This window comes from Heloderma suspectum, chromosome 4 (genome assembly GCF_057233095.1).
Source record: "Heloderma suspectum isolate Gila_16-S chromosome 4, 16-S_ref, whole genome shotgun sequence".
Taxonomy (NCBI): domain Eukaryota; kingdom Metazoa; phylum Chordata; class Lepidosauria; order Squamata; family Helodermatidae; genus Heloderma; species Heloderma suspectum.
In genome coordinates, this window is record NC_139461.1 from 190,866,262 (window position 1) to 190,892,489 (window position 26,228).

Consider the following 26,228-nt stretch of genomic DNA (forward strand, 5'->3'; position numbering starts at 1 on the left):
CCAAAGTGGTAACTTCCCTTATACCATATCACTGAATATGAAAGAGTGAGGGAATTGGAACTCCAGAATTTCTGTATGAAGAACTTCCTCCCACACTAATGCCATGTATGGTACCAGCCATGACTTGCTCTTGGCAGCAGGAAAGCTACAGAAAGCTAACAATTCAAGATTAAACCTAGAGTTGCCACCAAAATGTCAGCTAATGCCACATGAGAAGTGAATGTGTGTGTTCTTCCTGAGGTTTTTTTTTTTTTTAAGTGTTTCAGTAATACTACTGAAAATTCTTTGCAGGAGAGGTCAACAGGAGTAGCTTGATCTTCTATGCAACTATGAAAGTTGGAAGAGTCTCGGCACCTGATCATAAGTTGCCACCAGATCAGCCTATAATAGGATTTCTCCCCCCCACCCCCAAATTGTACACGCCTACATTCTGAATGTACTTTACCTTGTTATTGCCCCACCTCCAATAATTTGTTCCATCATCAATAATATGGGCCTCGAAGGTGGAGATCTGTGTATTGGGTGACAAATCCACCATTAGCATTAGCAAAACCAGAACAGGACAGAAGGAGAGCATTGTTAAATCAGAAGGAAAGTGTTTGTTTTGTTCAGCATTCTTTCCCAAAGTGGCCAATGAGATACTTCTGAGAAGCCCACAACTAGGCCATGAAGGCAATATTGTTCCTCCTCAGCGAGTGGTATTCACCAGTTGGGTGCAGTTTGGTGCATCAACGCCATACAAGTCACAACTAGGGATGTACGAATTGTGTACCTTCTGTGATGCTTGACTTCCACAGTTTGTGTCCAGTGCTCCTTTCTGCTGTTCACAAGCCCTCGGAATTCTCCTCTTTTTTTTCCACTCCGGAAATGACATAGATAAATCCATACTGACAAACGTAATTCCTGTGCCCAGCCATCTCCATGAGTCTGCATAACTTCTGTAAGAATCGTTATTTTTTGTAAATATTTATGTATTTCCCCCCCGCTTAGGGGTGAACGAAAGTCACTTACCTTTTCTCGCAGCTTTTTCGCGGTGGGGGGGAGCGCTTCGCTGCTCCCCCCGCGAAGTTCAGGCCGGGGGGGGGGAGGCTTCCCGCCTCACCCGGCCGAAATTCAGGCCGGGGGGGGAGGCTTCCCGCCTCGCCCGGCTGAAATTCAGGCCGGGGAGGAGGCTTCCCGCCTCGCCCGGCCGCGAACACGAAAGTAAAAAAAAAAAAGTCCCCTGATAGGCTACGTGACGATTCATGTAGCCTATCACGGCTGACTTTGCAAATCTAGCCGTGATAGGCTACGTGAATCGTCACGTAGCCTATCAGGGGACGGTTGTTTTTTTTTTTCTTTGATTGCAATGGCGGGGGCGGCAGCCGGTCAAAAGACTGGCTGCCGCTCCCACCCCGCTCGAACACCGGACGAACCGCCAGCCGGACCCTCCGCCGGGAGGGACATTCAGGGAAGGTAAGTCCCGTCCCAGGGGGGGGCGGGGGGTGGGGGGGGCGGAGGATTTCTCCCCGAAACTTGTTCGGGGGGCCGAACACGTTGGCGCTCGGCCCCCCGAAGTTTTGGGGAGAAATTCTCCGCCATCCCTACCCCCGCTGCCCTGATGTGCAGGAATTACTTTCAGCCAAAACATTTCCTCTTCCTTGTTGGGGCTTTCCAAACAAAGGCTGATTTGGTGTGCCCTAGAGATAAACTATTTGTTTAACGCAACGCTGTTTTAAAGAAAGACAAAACCGTTTAAAATGACCATGCCGGTCCTGGAGCTTAGCGGGGAGAATAATACATTGTGCACGGCTCCAGGACGTTTTTCTTTCTTTAAAACAGCGTTGCTTTAAACAAATAGTTTAAACTAGGAAGGGGAAGTGTTTTGGCTAGGGATGGGGGAGAATTCTGCCATGGATCCCAATGAGGCCGGATTCCAAGAATCCGGCCCCATTGCGGCCCATGGTGGAACAGAGCATTCACCTCTGCCTCCCCCCGGAATCCATGTGGGTCGGCTCCCTCGAAATGTTGATCCTGCAGAGACGGCCGCCAGCTCCACTTTGCTGGTGATAATATGGCCGGCCGCCATTGCCATGCCATATCGCTGGGGTAGGGTAAGTGAGTCTCCAGATGCAAATGGCATAGTGGGCACCATTTGCAGCCATAAAGCTGGTAGATTAGCCTAAAGGCAGCCATTTACAGCTGCATGTAGGCTAATCTACCGGCTTTACGGATGCAAATGGCACCCACTATGCCATTTCATCCGGAGACTCACTTACCCTACCCCAGCGATATGGCATGGCAATGGCGGCTGGCCGTATCACCAGTGAAGCGGAGCCAGCGGCCAGCTCCTCAGGATTGCCGCAGAGTGCAGCCAGCCCAGACGGATTCCGGGGGGGGGGCGGATCACCTCCCCACTGCGGACCCCCCCCACCGGACCCTGAGGTAAGGGATTCATACAACCCTAGTTTTGGCTGAAAGTAAACTCCCCAACAGAGAAAGAGGATTTCAATTTATAAAGAACACCCACAAACAAGGCGGTAAGCACCATTCATTTTTTTTAAAAAAAAACTTACGTATTTATTATCGTAATATTACTATACTGCGTTTTTATTTACGAAAATTCCGTGACTCCTTGAAAATGACAACAGAACAGCCGCATGGCTACTCGCTCCACAGGACCTCGCAGTGCCATTCTGCAGAGGATTCTGTGGCACAGACTGCACGGAATTCGATCCCATTTCAGTCCGTGGCGGAATTCTATGACATCCCTAGTCACAACTTGGGGCCTGTGTGAAGGGTAGGCATGGCCAGGGCCCACACCCCTGCAGGGGCCAACTCACAGGAGCCCTCTGGACTTGCTCCTCTCTTCAACATTGCAACCTGCTTGTTCACCTGCCTCTCTCTCTGGCCCAGACAAGGCTGGTGGTGAGAAGAGGAGCAGTAGCTGTCACTGCCTACTTGCTCACTGGCTCTCCAAGAGAGCAACCGGTAGCAAAGATGAGAAAGAGGAGGATGAGCAGGAGCAGCTGGCAGGGATGTATGGATTTTGTTAGATATGTTCCACCTGTGTTTTGCAGAATGTCAGGCATCTTCTGTTCTACTCAGTGATGGAATGAGATTTTTTTTTTAGGGATGTACGAGAATTCTGTTACATGTACACAAGCGTGCATTAGCACAAGGGTTCACTTTCAGAAGTCCATACTTGTGCTAATGTGCATTAGCGCTAATGTGCAAACCCCACAAAAAGTTAAAAAACAGCAACACTGGTCCTCAAGTTCACATAACTTGGAAACAGCCAATCCACTGTGGAATCTGCAGGTTAGATTCATAGAAATCTGAACTTATCTGAATCCATTGTGGGTTTTTCCAGCATCCCATGCAGTTGGTGATAATGATGGTGTTGAGAAGGCAGACTCACTCGGGGAAGGGCCCAATTCATCAATTCCTGTGCTGTTTGCCATTGTGTATTGTATTTTATTTTTGATTTTTTTTTTACTGTTTCCACTGTGTTATATTCTTGTAACTGTTTATACTATGTTTTATGCTTTTAGCTGTTTGAAATCCACCCAGAAAAAAATAGTTACTGGGTAGATTTAAAATACCATAAATTAATTTATTAAATCCAGAGTGGAGATCAATTTACACACTATTTAAAGCTTGTTTTTCATTGAGTTGATTTTTAAAATATGAATTTTAATTTGAATTCAATGAACTGATTGTTTCAGTAGTCCAGATTCCCAGTGAGTCTCAGATACAGAGATACTGTTTTAAAAATAAAACTGACATAAAGGCTCACCTATCTCCACATGTGCTTGTCTGGACACTACTATCCACAGCAGAGAACCTTCTCTGGGTAACACTGCTGGCTTATTATGATAGGTTTCTAAAGTAGAAAAGGCCTTTTCAGTGGTGATGTCCCTAATTGTTGAATTCTCTCCTCATATAGATGCTTACCTGGTACCTACTTTGATGTAATTTCAGCTCCAGCTCTACTTTTATTTTCCTAGGGGTTTTAATTCATTTCTTTCATCTCTGCTAATTAATTTTACACTGTTCTTTTAGGGATTTTTCCCTGCTTTTACACTATACTTTAGAAGTTTTAGGATGCAGTCCTATATACACTTAGCTGAGAGCATGTCCCATTTAACTCAGTGGGGCTTTTGCACTTTAATGTGTTATGTATGTAAACTACCTTGGAAAATATTTGACAATGTAGAAATATGTACAATAAATAAATACATTGGGCACTATCCAAGTTGATGCTACTGCTAACGTAAATCATGTTGCACTACAGGTCATAACACAACCCATCATGCCATCAAATACTATTGGTGTTGCATAGCGGTTGCTTATACAAGTGCAATATAATTAATGTTAGAAGTAGTGTTGACCTTGATACTGCCCATATAGTTATTTTCATTAATAAATTAATACTTACACATTGGTGTCCATAATTTTAGTTCTCAATTTTCATAGTGTTTTAAATACATAGTTAAAAGTAGCATTTATGTTTACATTGATGTAATGCTTATTTATTTCCTATATTTATATTCCACCCATCCTCCAAGGAGGTCAGGGTTCCATTTTATCCTCACAACTATCTTGTGAGGTAGGTTAGACTGAGAGAGAGTGACTGGCCCAAGTTACCCAATGAACTGCATGGCTGAAGGGGGATATCAGCTGGGCTTTCATGTCTCATTCTAGCAGTCTAACCACTCCACCACTCTGGCTCTCCATTTGAAAATGAAACTGTTTTTCTCTCCTGTGACTTGGTTCCACAAGTTCTCCTGAGAAAGACAAAAGCCATAGTTACACATCATATAATTTAAACTTTTAAATAATTTAAAAGGGCCTAAAGCACATCTGCGAACTCTGCATCTTTCCCAGTAAGGCACAGGAAGTAGAAGTCTGACCTATTGGAAGTAGAAGATACAGCAAGTCCACTGGGCCATTAAATGCACTTTTTCTGATCTCCGTTCTGGGGGCCAGGCTACATGTTACATAGGGACATAAAAAGCTGCCTCATACTGAGCCAGACCATTGGTCCATCATCTAGCCCAGTACTGCCAACATTGAATGGCAGCGTCTCTCCAGGGTTTCAGGCAGGATTCCTTCCTAGTCCTACCTAGAGATGCCAGGGATTGAACCTGGCATCTTCTGCATGCAAAGCAGGTGCTCTACAATGGAGCTATAGCCCCCGTTCTTATGTAACTTTTCTGCAGCATTTTATATTTTTAACTGAAATGAACTTTTCATTTCAGGCTGCATGTTTCGGTGGAAACATGGTGTGTGTGAAACTGCAGGTTTCAGTAGAAATATGGTGTGTTCACCCTTTCTCTTCCACCTGTTTTTCAGCACAAAAGCATTTCCAGGCTTCTTTTCACCCATATGAGAAAAAAATACAGGGACCCATCTAGTCTCTCACAGGGTGAAAAGACTTACACAGCCGTTCCCCCACCATTTTGCCTCTAAAACCAGTCATCTTGGGGGTTGCTTTTGGATGTGTGTGTGTGTGTATATACACACACACACACACACACATATATATGTGTATATACATATATATACACACACACACACACACACACGTCTGCTCTCTCTCTCTCTCTCTCTCAGAGAAAAAGTGTATGTGACTGCACATAATACAGTATATACTTGATTTTTCCTGGGTGAGGTTCATTTTAGCCTGGACAAAGATCAAATAATTCAACATCATAATTATTTATGATACTTACATACCACTAGATATAGTAAAATCCCTAAGTGGTTCACATATAAATTTATCTTCATTTTGTTTGTTTGTTTGTTTTGTTTGTAAGGCAAGTTTTTGCTTGCCAGAAACATTCTCATGTTGGCAGCTATGGTAAAATTAAACCAATGACAAATATGCTGAAAAAAGAATATCCAGATCTTTAAGAGATAGTTGTTTCAAACAAAGAAAGCATATGCAATATGTATTACTGTTATTTTTAGTATACAGCATCTGGCAGCACTGCTAAATATTAAAATTATGGAGCAGCTTTTTTTTAATAAAATTTGGCAATAGATTACAGTAGTCTTCTTGGCCATTTCTAGGTTCTAGCCATGAGGCTTGAGTCTTGACTGTAGTAAATTACAAGTTACAACACCATTTCATGCTGAGAGATAAAACAAACAATCCTTTTAAAGGATCTGGAAATTATAAGCAATCCATTCTGACTTTGCTTTAAGTGATCTCATAAATTCCTTTCTTCTTTCAGTGCAGAGAAGCTTAGAATGAAAATGTGTTAGGGCAAAACAAAATCCAGAGAGAAGTTTGTGGGTCTGCATTTTATTTTTATCTTCTTTTTCTTTTCTTTTCTTTTCTTTTTACAGATTTTTACTGTTGAGCTTGCAATGTCAGTGTACGCCATAAAATAAACACTGCAGAATAAGAACTTATACAATGCTTACATGAGTTATCATTTATAGCACTTGGGCCCTTTTTGTCATTGTGGGTAAACAGAACAAAGACAGCTTCAAGAAAGGTGAAAGAGTCATTAAAAAAAACTAAGTGGATTTTTGCAAGTGGTCACACGGCATGTTAACCATCAAATAAGCATCATTTAATATCAGCAGTGAAATGGAAATCCACATGCTTCCCAAAGCAGAGCATTTCCTTCCCTGTCACCTGTTGGGAGGAAGCTGGAAGGGGTGTCTGGCTTTACCACCCCCTGGGGACATGCAAAACCTTTCAGTTTATTTCCAAGGATGTTTCTACCACACCGAATTTGCATGCTGGGGATATTTATCTTCCAAAATGGATATGCAATTTTCACAAGGATAAGATTTTCTGAATGAGAACATGCATGTTACCTCAAGTCTTACCATAAGTGTACACCATCCCCTGTTCAAAGTTCTGATGAGTTTGATATTGTGCATTATCAAACTCTAGATTATAATTATCCCTCATTCCCTGTGCTGATTGGCTTGCTCTTTCTCATGGTGTGTGTCTATTACTAAAAAGATTTAACCATTCCAAAACGTTTCCCCTTTTATATAATTTATCAGACCTTCCCACTGACCTCACACAAAGGGTGCTCCCTGATAAGGCTTTTATGATAACATTGTTCTGATTCACTCATGGAAGTTTATTGGGGGTGGTGGGTGGGTTCAGACCATGTTGTCTTCTACTTGTGCCCACCACCACCACTGCCACTGCTGAGTGCTGAGTTTTCTTACTGCTTCTTCCATCTTTTTTCCTTGATACAGAAAATCTTTTAAGGAGAAGAAGATGGAATAGCTGCACAATGCCTTCTAATTGCTAGCACTAGGAGACCGCCATCTGGAAACACCGTAGTCTACTCATGTGATCCAGCTGTAGGTCATCTGACCTTCTGGTTGGGTCATGTAAGGTTCCTGAAGGTCTGTAGTCCACCACCAGGTGAGATGATATTCTTGTAGGTAAGCTGCCCATGTAGCTAAATAACAATTCATACAATTAAAAATCAAGCAACAATAAATAGTATTGTGAATAATGTTAAATATTCCAATTGAAGGCTGCGTACTCTGGTTAAAGGTTAATTACCTCAGCTTTATAAGAAACTAAGGCACAGACTCCCCCACCCTTTCATCCCTGTTTTCCTCTTTCCCTTTCTCCCTTTACACTTCTTGGGCAGAAAACCAACCTTGTGTGCAGAGCAGGAGTGCAATGTGTGCAATGCAATGCAATGCATCCTGTGCAATGCAAATGAGGCAGAATAATTTATGAATAAATATGTGAAATAATAATAATATTATATAATAATAATAAATAATAATATGTGCATAATCCAGGAGTGCAATGTGTGCAATGCAATGCATCCTGTGCAATGCAAACGAGGCAGAATAATTTCCCAAGCCATCCGCATTATATGTATTGCTGGAACATTGTTGTACACTTGGCATTAGAAAAATAGAATCACTCTGACAGCCCTTAGAGTTGCACCAGAAGCAATGGATAGTTCTACCTCCCTTGCTGGAAAAAGGCCTTTCATATAGTTACACAGGCTCACTGATACTGGGTTCCTATATAAGTAAGTACCTTGTAGGATCAGACCATGTTCCATTGTCTACAGCACTTTGATTCCAAGCAGGTATGGTTTGTTCCTAATTTACATCACCTTCACGGGTGTAGCCCCCTACAGTGCAGCCCTCTGGTGGAATGCCAGGAGCTCAACTCTTTTTGAGTCTGAAGGGACTATGAAAAGGGAGGAGCCAAAAGGAGACAAAGATCATAAAGAAAGTTTTGAGGAAACTGTGTAGAGGGATTGAGACAGAAAGGTTCTGGAGAGGCTGAGAACAGACCAGGAGGGAGACCAGCAGCAGCAGCAGCAACATTCTGCCCTCCCAGGTTATGAGTCAACAGCTGCTCTGTCACCAACTACTAGTGACTGAGGCCTAGTACAGCTTCCTCAGAGTCCTGGATTGCACAGCTAGAGACAGGTCTAAAGAAATAACCCTACATTCATGGACAATGGAATTATTGGATTCAATTAGATTTTAGAGACTTTACATTGTGTAAACAAACATTTGAATTTTTGTCCCCACCCCATGTTTTTCCCTTCCCTGTTAAATAAACCCTAGTTCTTCTTTCATGCATTGCTCACTGGTTTTTCCTCCAGTCCTTTTCAGAAACAGGGGCCCTGGCAAGCTGGAGGCACCAGATGCTTGGGGTCAGCATTTTGTTCCCTCACCTCTATCCCACTACTATATGAACCCAGGTCCCATGGTTTCCACCACCCCACAGGGTTGCTGGTAGGAAAAGTGGTGTTACACAGATTTTTCACCCATAATTCCATTCTGTTTATTAATCTGCAATAAAATAAATCGTCTGTGTGTGTGTGTGTGTGTGTGTTTTCTCTCACAAGTTGCATTTAATAGCATGTTTTGATATACTCATACTGCTAAGAAGTGTGTCACAACATTCAAGAACTGCAAAATATAGGGGATAGCTGTGTTCCAATGCACACATTAGTCCAAGCAATATAAATCAGGGGCTGACTCCAGATTTAGTCATACCTAGAGTAAACCCATTGAAATCAATGAGATGTCATTGACTGGCTCGCCCTATTAATTTCAATGCGCATACTCTAAGCATGACTACATCTGGATCCAACCCCTGATTATTTTGTATAGAAATGTCCAAAGATCAAATTTCTCAAATATTCCTGTTTCCTTGTGGGGACAGCCCTATGACTCTGGAAGCTCACAAGTAAAGGTGGTGATTATCCCTTATTGTTTGTCCTCAACAGCTGCTATCCAAAAGGAGGCCTCATTTAGTGATCATGACCAATGGACATTGATAGACATATGTCCCTAAAGTCTAATCATGGCTCCATGCCTGCATTAGAAGGGGAGGGGAACCTAATTTAGATATAGGTCAAGTAATAAGTGAAAGTTGGCATGATATATAATGTCCCAAATTAGTGCACCCTATATTTTCTCATTTTGCTTTAATGTACTCTTTGCTTTAGTTCTCAATGTGTTCATTCAGCAAGCCAGAATGCACTTGAAATTCTTTTCCTCCTGCTGCCTAAAAGCAGCCTTCTTTATCACAGGACTCAACTTATTATTGTTTGATCCTGCAAACCCCTTGACGCCAGCATTAACAGTTGGTGTCAGGAAATCCCAGCTGCCAATGCCAAAGGGTTAATTGCATTTTACTCTTTGATCTTTTCCTATCCACTTTAAATGCTGCTTGACCCCCCTTTTTTTAAACTGTTGGAAGGAGGTGCCTGTGTCTCTTTACTGGCCTAGTTCCTGAATCCCCTCATGGTTTTCCCTCAAGGCTGACTCTACAGTTTCACTACTCTTTTGAATGCCCCCTCCAAATGAGAGCTGACCTATTTTTTCCCTTCTTTTTACACATCCCTCCATGTACCCAACACCGAGACTTTTAAATAGTTCAGATGGTGCTTGTAGTATTTGCTCTGAAGTGCATGATCTGGCATACATGGTTTCCAGCTGGTTCCAAAGTATGTTTACTCAGAAATAAGTTGCACTGTTGTCAATGAGATTTACACTCATATAAGCGTTCATAGGAGTCCATCCTGGGTGTGGTGTAAAGGCACATGATGCTAAAATTAAGCAGGTCTGAATTAGGGACGTCTGAACAAGCAAAACTAGGGCTTGTTCAAGTTCTCCAAATTCCACTTCGAAGCTTGTTCCATCTCATAACCATATCAGACTGTGATCTCAGGGCAGGCGGGTTTGCTTGAAAATTTGTGTATGTTTTCACACATATTTTTACAAATGTATGCATCAATTGTCCCCTTCATGGATCACTGCCTTGTTGTGGCAAAGGGGCTTGCGTAACTCAGTGAAGCCATAAAGCTATGCCATGCAGGACCACCCAAGACGGACAGGTCATGGTGGAGAGTTCTGACAAAATGTGGTCCACTGCAGAATGAAATGGCAACCTTTCCTTGCCAAGAAAAACCCATGGAATGTATCACAAGGCTAAAAGAGATGATGCCGGAAGATGAGCCCCTCAGGTTGGAAGGTGTCCAATATACTACTTGGGAAGAGCAGAGGGAATTTCCAAGTAGCACCAGCAAGAGTGAAGTGGCTGGGCCAAAGCCGAAAGGACACTCAGCTGTGGATGTGTCTGGTGGTGAAAAGAAAGTCCGATGCTGTAAAGAACAATATTGTTTAGGAACCTGGAATGTAAGGTCAATGAATCAAGGTAAGCTGGAGGTGGTCAAACATGAGATGGCAAGATTGAACATCGACATCTTGGGAATCAGCCAACTAAAATGGACAAGCATGGGCGAATTTAATTCAGGTGACCATCATATCTACTACTGTGGGAAAGAATCCCTTAGAAGAAATGGAGTAGCACTCATAGTCAATAAAAGGGTGGGAAAAGCAGTACTGGGGTACAATCTCAAAAACGATAGAATGATCTCAGTACGAATCCAAGGCAAACCATTCAACATCACAGTAATTCAAGTCTATGCCCCAACCACTGAGGCCGAAGAAGCTGAGGTTGATTGGTTCTATGAAGTCCTACAACACCTTCTAGAACTAACACCAAAAAAAAAGATGTCCTTTTCATCATAGGGGATTGGAACGCCAAAGTAGGAAGTCAAGAAATCACCAGGATAACAGGCAAGCATGGCCTTGGTGTACAAAATGAAGCAGGACAAAGGCTAATAGAGTTTTGCCAAGAGAACACACTGATCATAGCAAACACTCTTTTCCAACAGCACAAGAGGCGACTCTATGCATGGACATCACCAGATGGTCAATATCGAAATCAGATTGATTATGTCCTTTGCAGCCAAAGATGGAGAAGCTCTATACAGTCAGTAAAAACAAGACCTGGAGCTGACTGTGGCTCAGATCATGAGCTCCTTGTTGCAAAATTTCGGCTTAAATTGAAGAACGTAGGGAAAACCACTAAACCATTCAGGTATGACCTAAATCATATCCCTTATGAATATACAGTGGAGGTGAGGAATAGATTTAAGGGATTAGAGCAGATAGACAGAGTGGCTGAGGAACTATGGATGGAGGTCCATAACATCGTTCAGGAGGCAGCAACTCAATCCATCCCAAAGAAAAAGAAATGCAAGAAAGCAAAGTGGCTGTCTGATGAGGCTTTACAAGTAGCTGAGGAAAGAAGGGAGGCAAAAAGCAAGGGAGAAAGGGGAAGATATATCCAACTGAATGCAGAGTTCCAGAGAACAGCAAGGAGAGACAAGAAGGCCTTCTTAAATTAACAATGCAAAGAAATCGAGGAAAACAATAGAATGGGAAAGACTAGAGATCTCTTCAAGAAAATCGGAGATCTCAAGGGAACGTTTTATGCAAAGACAGGCATGATAGAGGACAAAGAAGGCAGGGACCTAACAGAAGCAGATGAGATTAAGAAGAGGTGGAAAGAATACACAGAAGAACTACACAGGAAAGATCTGAATGTCCCTGATAGCCATGATATTGCAGTCACTGAACTTGAGCCGGACATCCTTGAGAGTGAAGTCAAGTGGGCCTTAGGAAGCATTACTAACAACAAAGCTGGTGGAGATGACAGTATTCCAGCTGAGCTATTTAAAATCCTAAAAAGATGATGCTGTTAAAGTGCTGCACTCAATATGCCAACACATTTGGAACACTCAACAGTGGCCACAAGACTGGAAAAGGTCAGTTTACATTCCAATTCCAAAGAAGGGCAATGCCAAAGAGTGTTCAAACTACCACACAATTGTGCTCATGCCAGCAAGGTGATGCTCAAAATCCTACAAGCTAGGCTTCAGCAGTATGTGAACCGAGAACAACCAGAAGTACAAGCAGGGTTTCGAAGAGGCAGAGGAACTAGAGATCAAATCACCAACATTTGCTGGATCATGGAGAAAGCAAGAGAATTCCAGAAAAACATCTATTTCTGCTTCATTGACTATGCTAAAGCCTTTGATTGTGTGGATCACAACAAACTGTGGCAAATTCTGAAAGAGATGGGAGTACCAGACCACCTTACCTGTCTCCTGAGAAACCTGTACGAAGGCCAAGAAGCAACAGTAAGAACCAGACATGGAACAACCAATTGGTTCAAAATTGGGAAAGGAGTACGACAAGGCCGCATATTGTCACCCTGCTTATTTAACTTATATGCAGAGTACATCATGAGAAACGCTGGGTTGGATGAATCACAGGTAGGGATGGATGAAAGTCACTTACCTGATCCCGAAGCTTGCTTCGCGGTGGGGGGGAGGCGCCCCGTCCCTCCCCGCCAAAATTCTGGGCGGGGGGGAGCGCCCCGCCTCTCCGGCCGTGAAAGTTCCGCTCCTGCCATAGCCGCCGCCATTTGCATCCCTGGCCTGCAGTCAGCCGTGATAGGCTACATAAATGTTTACGTAGCCTATCACGGCTGACTTTGAAAAAAAAAAAAAAAAGCGCATATGCAAATGGCGGCGCCCATGGGCGCCGCCATTTGCGTTCCTTATTTTGGCACGGGTAGTCTACGTAAATATTTACGTAGACTATGGCGAAAATAAAGGCAACGCAAATACGGCGAAAATAAGGGCAACGCTGCCATTTGCTTACGCGCTTTTTTTTCCCCCCAAAGTCAGCCGTGATAGGCTACGTAAACATTTACGTAGCCTATCACGGTGTTTTTTGAAAATCTAGCCGTGATAGGCTACATAAATCTTTACGTAGCCTATCACGTTTGTTGTTGTTGTTGTTGTTTTTACTTGGAAATGGCGGCAGCTGGTCAGAAGACCGCCGCGCCGCCACCGCGCCGCCGCTGGGAGCCGCCGGGAGCCGCCGCCGCCAGGGACATTCGACAAATGTAAGTCTCATCCGGGGGGCGGTGGCGGGGGGGTGGCGGACCGTTTCTCCACCAATTTCAGGGGGCCGAATGCGTTGGCATTCGGCCTCCCAGAGATGCGTGGAGAAATTCTCTGACATCCCTAACAGGTCGGAATTAAGATTGCTAGGAGAATTATGAACAACCTCAGATATGCAGATGATAGCACCCTAATGGCAGAAAGTTAAGAGGATCTAAAGAGCCTCTTGTTGAGGGTGAAAGAGGAGAGTGCAAAAGCTGGTTTGAAACTCAACATTAAAAAAAACGAAGAGCATGGCATCTGGCCCCATCACTTCCTGTCATATCGAAGGGGAAGAAATGGAAGCAGTGACAGATTTTATTTTCTTGGGCTCCAAGATCACCACAGACAGTGACTGTAGCCATGAAATTAAAAGACGCTTGTTCCTTGAAAGGAAAGCTATGGCAAACCTAGATAGCATAGTAAGAAGCAGAGACATCACCTTGCCGACAAAGGTCCATATAATCAAAGCTATGGTTTTCCTAGTAGTAACGTATGGCTGTGAGAGCTGGACTATAAGGAAGGCTGAGCGCCGAAGAATTGATGCTTTCGAATTGTGGTGCTGGAGAAGACTCTTACGAGTCCCCTGGACTGCAAGGAGGTCAAATCAGTCAATCCTCAAGGAAAGCAACCCTGACTGCTGATTGGAAGGACAGATACTGAAGCTGAAGCTCAAATATTTTGGCCACCTAATGCACAGAGAAAACTCCCTGGAAAAGACCCTGATGCTGGGAAAGATTGAATGCAAAAGGAGAAGGGGACAGCAGAAGATGAGATGGCTAGATAGCATCACCGATGCAATGAATATGAACTTGAGCATGCTCTGGGAGAGAGCGGGGGACAGGAACGCCTGGCATGCTATGGTCCATGGGTTCACGAAGAGTCGGACACGACTTAACGACTGAACAACAACAACATGCATCAGTTGTATGTATCTTTGAAAAGTGCACATTCTTCTCCAGTTGATTAGTGTGTGGGTGTGTGCATTTTTCAAAAGCACATGTTTTTCCCATGTACATTTTTTCAAATGTACGTATGCTGAACACATTTTGAGGGGTCCGCGAATCACACTGCAGGCTCAGACTTCAACTACAGAACAGATAGGGTTCAAGTCTGTGTTCATTCTGGGAGGTGCAAACTGGGTAAATCCTGATAAACAATGAACTGAAACACATTTCTCATACATTCCTAGTCTGAATCTAGACAGTGCCTGGTTGGGAAACTGCCTGGAAACTATATGCACTCCACCTTCAGTTCCATGTTTCATTTATTTATTTAAAACATCCCCCCTTGCTCTTCCGCCAAAAAGCATCCCAGAGTAGTTTACATAAGATCAATAAAAAACAAGACAGTACCTGCCCACAGGCTTGCAATCTAAAAAACACAAAATGGAAGGAAAAAGGGATGAGAAGAGGAGGGGAGGGGGAAACCAAGCAAATTCAGGCATCATTTCGTGAAGTTCTTATAAGGATCAGTTGTAATGGAAACCAAATGGAGCTGGTCTCTCAGATGATGAAGTGGCCCTCCTTCCGATCACCCCCTCTGCTGCAGCCTGATGGAATGGCTGCTACTACTAGATGATAGCTGACAGAAGAAAGAGCCTGATAGAGCTGATCTTTCAGGAAAGCCAATAGAGCGTAGGGATGTACGAAATCCCTACCTGGCTCTGTGCCAGTCAATCTGCAGTGGGGGGGAGGCGCTCCATCCCTCCCCCTGGAATCCTCCCTGGCCGGCTCCGCTCTGCGGAGGCTCTGCAGAGCCAGCGGCCAGGGCCAGTCACAGCCGGAGTTCTGGCTGCTGCCAGGCTGCTGCGGCCGCAAATGGCAGCTGTCGTAGCGGCCGCCATTTGCGTCCTTGCAGTAAGCCCTGATAGGCTACATAAGTATTTGCGTGGCTGCCTTTTGCTGTGATAGGCTACGTAGCCATTTGCGTGGCTGCCTTTTAGGTGATAGGCTATGTAAATACTTACGTAGCCTATCATGGCTTACGTAGCCTATCATGGCTTATCAAGCCTATCACTGCAAGGATGCAAATGGCATAGTGGCTGCCATTTGCACCCCTGCTCTTTGCCATGATAGGCCACATAAGTATTTACATAGCCTATCACGGCTTACTGCAAGGACGCAAATGGCGGCCACTATGATGGCTGCCATTTGCGGCTGCAGCAGCCCGGCAACGGCCAGGAGACCAGCTGGAGCTGCCGCCAGAGCCGCCAGAGCCGCAGGATCCGCCACCAGGTACGTTCCGTCCCAGGGGGATTCCATAGGGTGGCGGGGTGGGGAAGGCTTTTCCACCATGGATTCCATGGTGGAATGGAGTGGCCCTGCTTCCTAGGGGCTCCTTCACACTGAGATTTTATCCTGCAATTAAGATTGCTCCTTCATGGACATTTGCGGGCTCTTTACATGATGCCATGACCCTGCCATGACCCTCCAGGGCATATCCTGCACTAAATGCCCTTTGTTCCATTTTTAAATAGATCGCAGATAATGAGCTATCAAATTACCCCATTGTTTATTTTTTATTTATTTATTATTAAATTTATTAATTGCCCATCTGGCTGGTCACCCAGCCACTCTGGGCGATGTACAACATACAATAAAACAGTTTAAAACAATAAAATTCTACAATAAAAACATTTCCTAAAATACCCTAACCCACCCCAAATGGCTGCCTGAACAACCATGTTTTTAATGCACGACAGAAGCTCATTAAAGAGGGGGCATGACAGAGTTCCCTAGGGACAGAGTTCCACAGAGTGGGGGCCACCACAGAAAAGGCCCTCTCCCTCGTCCCCACCAGTCTAGCTGTCCTGGCTGATGGGACAGAGAGAAGGCCATCCGAGGCTGATCTTGTTAAGCGGCCTGTCTGGTGCTGCTGGAGGCGCTCCTTAAGATAGGCTGGGCCGGAACCATATAGGGTTTTAAAGGTCAAAACCAACACCTTGAATTTGGCCCAGAAAACAACTGGTAACCAGTGCAACTCCTTCAGCACTGGAGTGATGTGATCTCGCCGGCGGCTGCCTTTAATCAGGCGAGCCGCTGCGTTCTGTACCAGCTGCAGTTTCCGAACCGTCTTCAAGGGTAACCCCACGTAGAGCGCATTATAGTAGTCTAAACGAGAGGAGACCAGGGCATGTACTACTGATGGGAGCAGATGGTCGGGAAGGAAGGGGCGCAGCCGCCGTATCAGATGGAGTTGATACAGCGCTGTCCGGCTCACAGCTGACACCTGAGCCTCCATGGACAGCTGGGAGTCCAAAATGACCCCCAGGCTGCGGACCTGGTCTTTCAAGGGTAGCCGTGCCCCATTCAACACCAGGTCAACATCCCCTAGCCTCCTCTTGTCTCCCACCAAAAGTACCTCGGTCTTGTCAGGGTTCAGCTTCAGCTTATTCCTCCCCATCCAGCCACTCACCGTCTCCAGACATTTGGACAGGGATTCTACGGCCAACCTTGGTGAAGATTTGAATGAGAGGTAGAGCTGCGTGTCATTGTGTTCCGCTTCCATTTCCTCTGTGAAAAGAGTTAAAGTGGGAAGAAGAGGAGTGAGATCAATGCTAGATAATGGAAGACTCAGATATGTTGAGAAGGAGGGGGAAGGAAATGTGTGTAAAGGGAGTCAGTTGTGATCCTGCATTTAAAACAGAGGCAGAAAGCCCCACTTTAAATGCAGGATTTTAAGCTGGTGTAGAGATGCCCTAGGTGTGATGGGGGAAATGATGATGGGAGAAAGGGGCAATGTACCTATAACTAACACACACATATCTGGGATCAAGCATCAATGAACTTACTTATATTGGACAATTCTAAGCACACTTACAATGCAAGCCTATGTGTGTCTACTTAGAAGAAAGTCCCATTGGGTTTAATAAGGCTGGGTATAGGATTGCAGCCCTAGTCAGGAGAAACACCCATTGAACTCAGACTTGCTTTTGAGTAAATAAACATGGTATTTATTTATTATTTGCATTTAAAAAGTCAGTCATGTTCTCCACTAAATACAGCTCTTGAAGCATAGTACCAAAAACTTGGAAAAATGGTTATATCAAAACCTTTGATTAAGAGCCCATTAGCCCACAGGTTTAAAAATATAAACACAGCCCAATCCAGGACTGCTCAATAGATTCTAATTAAAACCCATTTGTTAGCCAAAGTAAAATAGCAGCAGCAGCAGCAGCAGCAACTAGGGATGTTAGAGAAATCTGCTGCAGATCAGCCCCACTTACCTCCTCTCCTAGAGGATTTTGTGCAGGATGGCATGGCTGTTGGTTGTACCGGGAGCCATTCGCCTTCGCGCCGATCACCATTTAAAAAAAAAAGGCCATCAGCAGCATATCCCCATAGACTTATATGAAAAATAGAGCTGTGAATCTTGCGTATAAGTCTATGTGTCCATAGGTTTATACGCAAGATTCACTGCTCTATTTTGTGTATGCGGACATCCTGCTGATCGCCTTTTTTAAAAAAAATGGCAATCGGGGTGGAGGCAAAGGGCTCTGGTTGGTTCAGGTATGTGGCAGCCCTTGGCTCTGCAGAATCCTTGCAGAGCAGAGCCACTCTGTGAGAATTCCAGGGGGGAGGAACGGCTCGCCTCCCCCCCCCCCGTGGATTCCCCACCGGAACAGACAGTGGGGAATCCGTACATCCCTTGCAGCAACACAGATAGATCATCAGGATAAAACCTCAAAAACCAGTAGAAACACCTTCCTAAATGATCATATTCATAACTTGGTCTTCAAAAAATCACATTTGGTCACATGCCTTCAATCCTAACTATGCTTCATTTCATTTAATGGAACTTATTTTCAGGCAATCTTTTTTTGCCAATTGCCTGTAGTAGAGAGGTCCAACCATTCCTCCTTCTGAAAAATGGTGTAAATATTACCCAGGTTTTTTTCCTTACAATTCCTGCAAACGCCTTGTCCTCGTGTGACATAAGAACATAGGAAGAGCCCTGCTGGATCAGAGCAAGGGTCCATCTAGTCCAGCATTCTTTTCACACAGTGGCCAACCAGGAACCCACAAGCAGGGCATGAGCATGACAGCACCCTCCTGCAAATGACCTGCAAATCTGCCTTGAATTTTGCTTTGCGCACAATTGGGTGCAACTCACACTTCAGCTCTCACATAATCTGCCTACAGCCCAGTGCTGACAATGCTGGTGGTCACATGTTACATTTTCCACGTCACTGCATCTCTGGAGACAATTGGAATACACCATAGGGAGGTGAAATGGGCCTTTCAAACCAGGCATTAGAAAACAATGTGGAACAGGTACACTGTCTTTGTTAAAAGTATTTGACACATTAAAACATTAAATGGAGAGGAATTAACAGAGTACGGCTTGGTAATTTATTGGGGCCTAACTGGGCTATTGTATTTACTGCAAGCATTCACATTGGCCACTGGGGAAATATTGACATAAAGGTCAAATGCTGAATAATGACAAATGAGGAATAGTGGGTTCAGGTTTTAAACAGGGAAAGGTTGTATTCAGTATCCATTTTTAGTGCTAGTGCTTAATGAGCTGAGAGTGCTGGAGCTCACATTCACTGTCAGGTTTATTCATTCATCAAGTTACATGGTTGCAGGTATGCCATGTAACATTTTAAGGGAATAGTGTCATTATCACATCATCAGATAAAGGCTCATCTAGGGGACTGGGAAGGAAGGAGGTAGAGTGGGATGGAGATCCATGATCATGGTTCAATTATTAGGGAGTGGGTGAGAAAGCAATGAAATGTCTACCCTATACAAATCCATCCATCATACATAACGGGAGGGGAGTTCCATGGCAGGCAATCCCGAGCTCTCTTGCTGGGCTGGGTGGGAGTTTGGGTTGTTTGTTTGTTTGTTCTTCAGCTAAGCTTTAAAAACAATCCAAAAACCTTCAACTGAAACTAATGGGAAGGAATATCTAGACGGTAGGAACACAGCTATTGCAGCAAAAACAGCAAATAGTCTTCTGACACCTTAAAGACTGACAAATTTATTCTGGTATAAGCTTTTGTAGACTACAGTCCACTTCATCAGATGAAGCTTATGCCAGAATAAGGGTGCAATCCTAAACATGGTTAGACAGAAAAAAATGTCCTACAACTCCCAGCATGCCCCAGATAGTATGGCTGGCTGGGAAATGGTGGGAGTTTTAGGACTTTCTTCTATCTAGCCATTGTCCTGGCCCAAGAATCAAAGACACTTACAACACACCTTTATTTTATAGAGAGAAAACACTGCAGTGGGAAGTTCACTCTCAGTGCAGTGAAATAACCTCCCTCCTTCATGCTAGACACCACTAGCTTTTTATTGGGAAATTGATTACGCAGCCACCTGATCATGCACAGAATGCTTCTTGACCAAAACGGAAGTCTAGTTTATCCACATGTTCTTAAACTGTTGGTTGGCCTGTATGGAGAACGGTGACATACAGGCAGTTCCCTGTTTGGCTTGTTCACATATAGAAATTTTGCTGGCTAGTAGGATGTCAGAGAATTCCGCGATGGATCCCCCCAAAATCTGTCGCAGAATGAAGCCCCCGCCCCCCTGCAACCCATGAAAGGTGCATGGGATGAAGTCCCTGCTGCCCCCACCCCACGAAAGGCACGCGAAATGGAGCACTTACCTGCTCCCGTCTGCGTTGCTTTGCGAATGGCAGCCATCCTGCGGCCGCCATTCGCTTCCTCCTCTTCATAGCCGTGATTGGCTACGTAAATACTTATGTAGCCTATCACGGCTAACACAGGGATGTCATTTGCGTCCCTGCAGAGGCCGTGATAGGCTACGTAAGTATTTACGTAGCCTATCATGGCAGGGGGGGGGAACCCAGCATACGCAAATGGCGGCGGCTACCGCCATTTGTGTACTCTGGGTTTTTTTCCCCCTGCTGTAATAGGCTACGTAAATATTTACGTAGCCTATCACGGCTCAATACAGGGACGAAAATGGCGGTGGCTACGATAGCCACCATTTGCGTCCCTGCAGGGCTGCCCAGTGGCCGGATGTTCAGCTGCGGGCGGCCGGAGCCAGCCGGCAGCTCCGCAGCTTGGCTGCGGAGCATAGCCGGCTGGGCAGGATTCCAGGGGGAGGGACGGAGCACCTCCCCCCTACCGTGGATTGCCTGGCGCGGAGCCAGGTAGGTGTTTTGTACATCCCTACTGGTTAGGCAAACTGCTGTCCAGAACATTTAAAAATTCCACAGTGAATATACCCAGGCTCAGCCTTTGCTTCCCTCTGGTATATTACAGCTGGCCAAACGCCATGCATAAGAGTCTTACTCCAAGAAGAATTCCTGCTATCGAGCATCCAGTCAGTTTTCCAACAGTAAGGGGATTTTTATTTTTATATTTATATTTTAACATTGCCTTGGAGTCTTTGACAGTACAGTGCCTTCTAGTTGGGAAGGTGTTTAATACTCACACATCCCAGGTGCTAACCAGCTGACATAACAAATGCTATACCAATCACTAGGCAAACTCTTCTTATACGCCTTAGTGCCATATACAAAATAGTGGGCTTTTAGTGCAGCTGTGTTACTGTTGGAACCTAAAGCGAACCGTACACAATAACCTCTAAATGGTATGATACCACTTCTATCTTTGTCAGTGGTGGCATTTACTTTGGTTCTATTCAAGTAACATCCTCTTTTTGAAACACAAATATATTTCTAGAGCTCTCTATCAAATAGACTTTTGCATTGCTGGCCTTTTGCCACATTGGTCCTGTTAGATACAGTGTATAAACTTCTAAAAGTTTGAGAAGTGGAGAGGCCTATTTTAACCTGTGTGTTTCTTTGACTCGTTGTGGATATATAATTATCACACACACTCTTTCCTACGTTTCTTTGTGGTTTTGTTTGTTTAACACACCAGATACCAAGTTTGTTAGCTACCTATAGGAAACAAGTAATGTCTGTATGATTTGTTTGAACCCATGTCAGATTTCTGGTCTTATCTATTGCCTGTGTTGTGTTTTGCAATGCCAGTGTTTAAACAATTACTCATCTCTTTCCTCTTTGTCCTTAAATCTTTGAGGTTTTTATTTTTGCTTGCTGTCCTCAACAGCACTCTTCAAGTTTCATTGTCTTAAATCTTCTCTGTGCAGGAATCAAACCCTGTAGAAACAAGATTGGGCCAATCTTGGGTCAGCTGTCTACTTCTGGAGTTGTCTGCCTCTGGGCTGTCACTTCTGGTCTGATAGCCTGCTGAGGGTAAATTTCAGTCCTTCTCCTAGTCAGCTGGTCCACGTCTGTTTCTGGGCTGTCACTTTTGGTCTGACAGCCTGCTGGTCCATTCATCTAGGCCTTCGCATTTTACTGCTGTGCTGGTGGTGAGGAGCATGAGATATGGCTCTCTCCACCAGGGCTGGGAAGCAGTCTCTCGCTGGAATGACTTCACGTACACCCACTCTCCTGCTTTCAGCTTGTGACTTCCTTTGTCTTGGTTGTGGGCAGGCAAAGCTGCCTTGACCTGTGGAAAGATTTCTTGCATAGAGTTTGTTAACTGGACACAATAGTCTCTGACTTGTCCATCAACCTGTCGCAATTTCATGGCTGTAAGTGGTGAGGCAGCACTCCTCGTGGGTCTGCGTAGCAATATTTCATGTGGATACAGTCCTAATGAGCTTGGTGTTGCCCTCATGGCATATAGGCCTAATGGCAACGCTTCTGGCCATTTAATGCCAGTGCTTCCACAAATCTTTGCAGTTTTATTTTTCAGAATCTCATTCTGTCCCTCTCCCGGTCCCACTGACTGGGGATGGTAAGGACAGTGAAGATGCTGTTCTATGCTCAGTGCTTTCTCTAGGGCTGAGATTACTCCATCAGTGAAGTAAGGTTTTTGTACAGCATTTAACAATCTTTCTACAAAATCTGCATTCTTTATGGGCTTCCTTGCGGTTGTCAGGAACCTTCTATTTTTCTATAAACTTCCAAAATCAATCATGAACAATTCCAAAGGCATACTAAAGTCTGTGTAAACTAAATAGTGACTTTCTGGTCTATATGCATCAAACACACTTGAGTTAGTGCAAATAATTCTGCTACTTCAGATGACAAACTTCTTGGTGATGATACAACCTCTAAAATATGTATGTATATATATTCCCCCGCTACAACATATTTTGCAAACGGCTGTCCTTCTGCCCTTTTGGCAGAACCGTCTACAAAAAACCCCTCTCTCTCTTGATCTGACAAATCTTGTCTTGGCTTTCTTTGCTTCAAGACTTTGATTTCAGAATCATGTGGTTCTCTTTCTCCCTTGAGCGAGAGGAGGGTGGCTGGGTTGAAAGTATTGTTTTTGTTTAATAATCTTGGATAAACACCCCAGATGCTGCTCCCCTTTTTCATGGCAAATCAAAGTGAAGACTTGCCATAATCTGGGTGGGCCAGGGCACTTAGTAAAGCTGATTTTTAGCTTGCAAAATGCCTCTGTGTGTCTCAGGAGCCACCGCACAGGCTCTAGAGTGGCCTGCTGATTTGCAAAACCCATAATCCATGCATTGTCTGCAATACCCTGTCAAGCCCTGGAGCCCTCTCAACTGCTTTTGGGTGATGGGTCTAGGGTATTTTTGAACTGCTTCTATTCTCTGACTAGTGAGTTCTTGGACCCCAAGACAAAATCGAATGTCCTAACTACAGCGCCTTTTTTTGTACCCATTGTACTTTGTCTTTTGACACTTTGTGCCCTTTTTTTAGCCAATTGCTGCAACAAGTACACGGAATCTTTTACACAACAAATCTATTCCCAATGAAAGTACTGGGGTATTTGGGCTCCACAAAAATGCATGTTCTAAAACTTCTTGTCTCTCTGGAACTTCAACAGGGACTTCACTTGATATTGGTTGTGTTTCTGGTGTTCTGCTAAAGGCAATCACATTTACAACGGTTTTGCCTGAATGGCAAGGGGCACTCTTGTGGGTTAAGAGTGGAATAAGTAGGTCCTGTATCAACCAGAAATGTCACTTCATGCCCAGCTGCTTTTAAGAAAACACAGTGCCTGCTTTGGCATTGGAGGCAGTTTGAACTCCAATAGTTCAAGTTCACTTAAATCCCAATCATAGTCTGCTCCGACCCAGACCCAATCTCTGTCATTTCCTCTCCACAACTTTTCTCTGTACAAATCTCTCTATTGCCCTTCTTCATTGTCTGAGTCAGATTTTTTTCATCCTATTCTCCCAAGTCTCTGTAGCTGCGCTTTCTTATTGTGTTTTCTTTTCCAAGTAAGGACACTCTCTCTTATAGTGTCCCGTCTGCCCACAATGATAACACCCTCTCAATCTTGGACCAAAAGCCGGCACCTCTACTCTCAGTCCTCTTTGCAAGCGTTTCCTGTGGCTGACTGTTCTGGTTTTGCCAGCCTCAGCCTCTTCTTCTAGCTCTAAATCCTCCTCGACCCCCTCTTCTGCAATTCCCTCTACCCTGACTTGCTTGCACCTTCAACTAGGTGGCTCGCATGACTATAACAGAATCATTCAAGTCTTATTTTTTTCCTTTCCTGTGCCTTCAAACATTGTTGTACGGAACTCAATGTTTCTTTGATGGGTTTCTTACCTCAGCCCAGCACAACATTGGTAGATTTCTGCTGCACCGGCCCTGGAAGATCCTTAACATATAAATCAACCATTGCTGCTGTGGCTGACTGTTCAGGATTGTCAATACCTGAGTGCCTCTCAAATGCTTCTAACAGCCTATTCCAATAATCCATGGCATTCTCACCCTTTTTCCATTTCACTAAGCATATTTTTTGGCTAGTCTGTTTTATCCAGAAAAAAAAACTTTATCTAGACCTACTACCAACCTTTCTCTGTCTTCTTTCAGTTGATCATACTGTGCTGGACTGGCCACCAGCCATCCTGCCTTCATTCAATGACTTCCAATCTGCTGAACTTAACACCAATCCCATGATCTGATTCACATCTACCAAGCTTGGGTCATGTACTTTAATACATTACTCTATTTTTTTCTTTAAACTTTCTAAGTTCTTTATAGGGGTTAGGGAAGGACTTAGTCAAATTCCTCAAATCAGTGGGGGACCAGGGAACATGAGCTCATGTTCCCTGGTCTTCCTGCCTAGTGACCCTCAATGGCAGCTGCGTAGAGGTCACTTCATCTTTTTTGGGCTTTCCCTTCTTCTTTCCCCCCTTTTTGTCCCTGATCTTCTATTCTTGTGTGTCCTGATCTGGTGGTGGGGTGTGAGGATGAAGGAATGCTGGCTGCCCCCCCTCTTCTTGACTTCCCCCGAGGGTGGCGGCAGTGGCAGCAGGGGACTGTCTCTCTTATATATGATGGTGGGTCCACATAATCATCAGAATTGTCTTTATACTTTAAGTCAATTGGTAAATGACCCCCCCCCCCTTTGGCAACACTGGATAACATCCTACCTTACAATCTATTTTTTCTCTCAGATTTCTATTTTCATTTTGCAAAGACTTAATTTTTGAGTTTGTACATCTTTTTGTGCTCTCTTCATACCAATTATAATGTGTATCTCACTGCCCTTGAGTGGTCTTGGAACCTTGTTTTTCCAGCCCCCGCCCTCAAGTGCACAATCTTATCCAAGTCAAAGGTTCCTTCCAAAGGAAATTGCCTGGATGGGTCATTTCTGGTATCAAAATGCCATTTGTCCAGAAACTTACAACTCCCAGGACCATAATTATAAGGCATACACCTTGTGGGCATCTCCACTGGAGGTAAAACAACCCGTTTGCTCTGATCTTTACCCCTGGTCCCTAAAACCTAGGTTTTTTCCTTGATTGGCCAATCTTCCCGTCCCTTTAGACCCATGCCAGAGTTGGGACTATACCTTTACCCTTAGTTGAAGCTTTGTAACCATCCCTGCCATTTAAGATTTAAATCACTAGGACCTTGGTCCTTGAGTGATGGGTGGCTCCCATATCCAACGAATGCCCCTTTGGACTAGACCTGCAGAAATCTCAAGTCCTTTCTCTAAGCTTCAACCAACCCTGAAATCAATCTCGTGTATACCTTACTCCTGAGGCTGGAGTACCGCCTTTGTTTCTCTCAATCCAGAAAGTATCTGGGTTCTTTTGGGATCCTGAGCAGTCTGAGAGGTCTCTATTGAAATCAGCCAAGGAGTGAGTGGGGATTTTAGCAAAGCAAGGGTCCCTCCCTGAGGCGCCTTTGAAACTAATCTCATTCAGTTGACCGGCAAGATTCCTCCTCAAGTGTTGATGGGTTCCCGGACAAGCCCCCAAGAAAACTGTCCTGGCCCAACAATCAAAGACACTTTCATGTACAACACACCTTTATTTGATAGAGAGAAAACGCTGCAGCTAGTGATGGTGGAGAATTCCACCATGGACTCCAATGAGGCAGGATTCTAAAGAATCCAGCCCCCTGGAATCCATGGTGGAACGGAACACTTACCTCTGCTTCCCCATGGAATCCTCTTCGGCCGGACCCTCCTGCTGTGGATTTCCAGCAATACTGCCACCACGCTGTATCGCTGGCTGACGGGGACTAGGGAGGTTGGAGAATTCCGCCACAGACTCCAGTGAGGCTGGATTCTTTAGAATCCACCCCCCTGGAGTCCATGGTGGAACGGTCTCCCTCCCACCCCCCGAAATCCCCCCTGGAACAGACCTACCTGGTGGCGGATGCGGCAGCGGCAGATGCGGCGGTGGCTCCGGCTTACGGCCGCTGCCAGGCTGCTGCGGCCACCATTTGCATGCCTGCATTAGGCTGTGATAGGCTACGTAAATACTTATGTAGCCTATCACAGCTTAAGGATGCAAATGGCGGCCGCTATGACGGACGCCATTTGCGGCTGCAGCAGCCCGGCAGCAGCCGGAAGTCCAGCTGCGGCCAGCCCCAGCTGGTGGCTCCATGGCCTTGCTGCAGAGCGGAGCCAGCTGGGGAAGATTCTGGGGGGAGGGACAGATTGCCTCACCCCCCACTGCC